Raw genomic sequence first — 4,883 nt, forward strand, 5'->3', positions numbered from 1 at the left:
TTAATTAAAACCTGTAGCTAAACATGTTTGGCGGTTCGTCTTGAGTATGTCTGCTTACTGGGTTTGGTCATCGCAGCTGTTAATCTTGGACAACCTGTATGTGGTTCTGCATATTCTCTGGTCCTTTTCTTCTTCCCACGTTGTTTCAGTGGAATGGCAATGCTGAACAATTTGGTTACCACGCATATTCTCTGATCCTCTTCTTTCTGTGCTTCTCACCCAGCATTCATATCCCTTTAGCCCAGTTCCTCTAGTCACCAGCACGACCACCACCCCATGGTTGCCTCATCATCTACCATGCTGATGGACTACCTGCTCTGCTGTGTGGATCTGCCCGTTGATCTTGTACTCTTATGCGCATGTAAATAACACATCCTTGATATGTTGGGGCTTCTTAGTGCGCTTGGAATTGTGACCATCGGATCGATCCTCCTAGCAATCCCCTGCCGTCCAATCTGGTGTGATTTTTCTAGACCGGCTGTTGCCACGCGCTCCAGGTGGGTCCTCGCTGTATGGTGGTCCTGTCAACGAGTGGACCTGCCTTTCAGTATGTGCGGGATTTCTTCAGGTTCCTACCGTGCCTCCTGTGCGGTTAGTGGAGCGGTCCTCGAGTTCCGCTGCGAGGCCTGGGTGGCGAAACTAGCAAATCCCTGGTTGGCCAGCCCAATTTTACCCTCCCAGACACACTCCGCTTCGCTGCTGGTGGTTCCCAAATTTGCTGGACCTGCAGGGCAGCGGCGGGGGTATTTTTGTTTAGCAGCATATCATCTTTGTGGTCTTCTTTCCACTTCTCGGTATGGGGGCTTCAATGAGGCTAAAATCATCAGGTATATATACATATTCCCTGTCCATTTATGTGTTGGGTTGGACGATACTATGTTGAATTGTTGCCAGTGATGATTAACTATGAGAATAGTAAAGATAATTCTAATGCACTTTTTTTTCTATGAACCTGTGTTTTCTTCATAACAAAGATAATTTGAATGCTACCAATGCATACCTTATGTCATACGTGAACTTTCGCTTTACTGCAGGATCCCTCAATCTTTATGTCATATCTGATGATTGTCAGTTTAAGTTGGAGATTTCTGGAACTATCAAGAACTGTCAGATGCATATTCAGGGCTGAAAATTCTATCCAGCCAAAACTTTTGTACATGTATCTACCTCTTCAATCAGTGTGTTCTGTTAAAATAGGTGCAAGGCACGTGATCCCTTTTATCCCACTGCTTGCCCTTCCCTTACAGTTGATTTGTTTTTAATTCTTTCACGGGCTTGTAGATTTTCTGCTGGTATTGTCGGCTCCCGTGGCTTCGAACTGGTGATGGCCTGGGCGTGAGAACTGGAAGCCTGCAAGCCTGCAGCATCTGGCTGACTGCAAGGATATCTCACCCTCATGTCCTTGCTGCACCATGGCTGCTCTAATTGTAGTATGTGTGTTCTAATAATATTCTTTTTGTGCATGGGAAACAATTAATCCATTTCTGCGAATATGAGGTTGATGTCCAGGCCCAGCTATGGGTTTCATGTTTTAAAAAAGGAAAATACACATTTCATTACCAAGCTTTAGCTGTATGCTTTTCTACTGTATAAAAGAGAGGCGCATGACTTTTGTCGTGAGCTGAAATATCCTATTTGTGCTGTGATTTGCTTATTGCTTGTGTGGAGAACTTCTGTCTGGACCAGCTCGTGACCATGGTGGCCACCTCTTTGGAGCTCATGACCCCTGCTTCTTCTATGCATGTGGTGAAGAATGTTGCAGGGTTCCAAGAGAATCCTCTTTCTTTGTGTTCCCGCATCGGATTTGAGGGTGCACTGGTGATCTTTCCTTTCTCCCCCTTCCCGGCCATTGATTTCTATGTGTAATCCCCTTTGATTTCTGATGAACTGTCGCGAAATATAGTTGGTGATGCATAGGTGTGGAGGTATTGTCGTGTGGTGGTTGTTCCATATATGCAGAACAAAGGTGCACATATGGAGATTAATTGTCACACTGATGGTATTATTTTATTTTCTTGGTGTTAATTCACCAATATAAGTACAGCTGTATAAATGATGCCCAGTGTGATACCCAATAGTATTGCTGCTCAGTGATGTTACAGTACGAAAATAGAGAGAAAATGGATGGGGGTTTTGAGAATAGTCGGTACTCACTTGCATTTAACTAAAGAGATTTTACGGTTGTCTGGTTTTTACTATTTGGTTGTTCATGTTTTCTCCAGATTGCTCGAGCATTTTATCTTGCTGAAAGTTAGTTTCACATTGTTTTGGAAGAAGAGGAGGCTCAAGATCCAACAGTATCAACAAGGCAGGAGAAGAAGATGCTCAAGGGATCGATATGATGATGATCGCATACGCCAGACTGCTCCCCGTCATATTAACTTGGCCTAATTAACGACTTACGGATATGCGTAGGACTAATAAAATGGGACAAAGGCAGTAACGATCTTTATTTCTCTGTTTCAACTTAAGCATCGATTGCAATATTGTGCAACGTTGTTAAATTATTTAGAGCATTGCTAGAGGGGAAAAGCTAAGGATCACCCGGGGGATCAAAGAGGGAGCCCATCGTCCGCCTCCTGCCACGCACGCAGCGACGTGCCGTAGCCTTTCCGCACGCACATGGGTGGGTCCGAACTGAGCGGCATACCTCATCTTCTTCCTTCGTACGCCGCTCGTTCCCCTCCATGAAAAATTCCATGGATAATTTCTACTCCTGCCACGCCCTTGTCCGCCTCCCGTGCGCGCGGCCGCCGTCTCTCCCGACCTCCTCCCTTTTTGCATCCGCCGCGCCCTCGTCCGCCGCCACGTGGAGCTCCACCTCCCCTGCGCGTGGCCGCAGAGCTTCCCTGACCTCCTCCCCTCCAGCCGCCGCGCCATTGCCTGCGCCCACGCCGAGCTCCGCCAGTCGAGCTCTGCGTCTCCTCGCGCGGTAGCCACGAAGCCGATGCCACTTTCACTGTTTCACATCGGCCGCGCGGATGTCGTGCACCACGCCGAGGGAACAGCCGGCGTTGCTCCGATGGGCAGCCGGCCTTGCTACAGGGGGCGGTCGATCTTGCTACTTTTGTCTACCGGCGTTGCTACATGGCGGTGTTGGCGGTGCTGCCAGAGGTGGCCTCTTCTGCTACCATCGCGGCCGCGAGCTGCTGCAAATCCTCTGCCGCCGCTGGGCACCTCCGAAACCCGGCCACCGCTGCTCCAACCGCCGGTCACCGACGAGCTCGCCGGAACTAGTTGTTGCACGCATCGTCGGGGGCGCCACCATGGTGCTACAAGCCGGGGCAACAAGCGGTCGCTTGTTGCCTCCGTAGCGGTGGTGCCGGCTCCGTCGGCCGCCGCCGCGTTGTGAGAACGGAGTTCTAATGGGCGGTGGTGCCAGCGCCGTCGGCCGCCCCGGTGTGAGAACAAAGTTCTGAAGGGCGATGTGCCTATGTGCAGAGGATTAGTTTTGTGTGGAGACGCTAACAGGCTGTCGTTTTTTAATCACACGGTACCGATTGACTCATCCGACGGCTAGCTAGCGACCCGGGGGATCGGGCGTTTTGATCCCCCGGGGGACGCTCAGCTAGAGACGGCGTTGCGCGTACACACTTACTAATCAGACACAAAACATGGCAAAACAAATCAGCATACTTGACATGCAGGTCGCCATTGGAGATCGAGATCAAGCCCTTGTCTGGCTCCTCCGTGCTAGCCAAGCTCGCGCAGCGGAGGAAGCAGCGCCGGCTCTTGGCGTTGCACGGCCGGATCGGATCACCGAGCTGTGCCTCCCTCTCGTCGGGGCACGGCGGCAGCGGGAATCTCAGCAGCCATACGAGGACGATGGCGGACGCCGGCCATACGTCGACACGCTCATAGAACTCCGCGACCCCGAATAGTTCACGGGAAGCAACAAGGGCGGTGGCCGGCGCGCCCTTACGGACGAAGAGGTGGTGCACCTCGTGCTGGAGTTCCTCCGCGCCGGCACGGGGTCGTTGGTGGTGTGCCTCGAATGTCCTCTCGCTCAACTCGTAGCCCAGCCGGAGGTCCAGAAAACGCTCCGGCGACGGCGCGGTCTCCCCCGACAGGAGCCAGGTGATCCGTGGCATGACATACCTGAACGCCGTGATTCTGGAGAGCCTAAGAATGCACCCGCCGGCGCCGGTGGCCCTGCGCCACGTCCAGGCCGACGCCGCCGCGACGGCGATGCTCGACCGTGCCGGCGAACAGCGACCTGATTGTGCTGTTCCTCCTGGGGGACATGGGAAGGGACGTGACGACATGGAAGGACCCCGACGAGTTCCGGCCGGAGCGGTTCCTGCCCGGAGGCGAGGCGCGGAGAGCGTCGGACCTCTGCCGGGACGCAAGGAGACGAGGATGATGCCGTTCGGGGCGGGACATAGGTTCTGCCCGGGCGTGGGCCTAGCTATGGTGATCATCAAGTCTTTCTTGGCTGCGCTCGTGCGCGAGTTCGAGTGGGAGCCGCCGGATGACGCCATCGACCTCACGGAGCTGGATGGCTTCTTGAAGACGATGAGGAAGCCGCTCTCCGCGCGCCTCACGCGACGCACTTGATCATTTGCCTATCTAATAACCGGGTGTGTCTACTCTCTAATTGCTCTAGATCAAGGGTGTGGGTGGATACTGGATACTATTCCTCTCTTTCACCCAATGTAATTATTTTAGATATTTTAAAGTGGGAGTAATATTTTCGACCTTGGATGGATGCGTAGGCTCCTTTTATTTTGAAATACATCTTTGATACATTTTAAAATATTTTAAAAAATTAAATGAAATATCACGTGTACATCTTCACACGCTACGTGCGTAAAAAGTGTTTCCATGAAAAAATGACTTTTCATTCATGTTGTGTAAAAAGATAAAATTTAGTGCTAAAAATA

General features: G+C 51.6%; 1 pseudogene; it reads left to right on the forward strand.

The window, feature by feature from the left end:
• Positions 1-2,687: 2,687 nt before the first annotated feature.
• On the forward strand, positions 2,688-4,571 carry LOC124682359 (annotated as a pseudogene).
• Positions 4,572-4,883: the final 312 nt, after the last annotated feature.

This window comes from Lolium rigidum, unplaced genomic scaffold (assembly GCF_022539505.1).
Source record: "Lolium rigidum isolate FL_2022 unplaced genomic scaffold, APGP_CSIRO_Lrig_0.1 contig_9424_1, whole genome shotgun sequence".
Lineage (NCBI taxonomy): Eukaryota > Viridiplantae > Streptophyta > Magnoliopsida > Poales > Poaceae > Lolium > Lolium rigidum.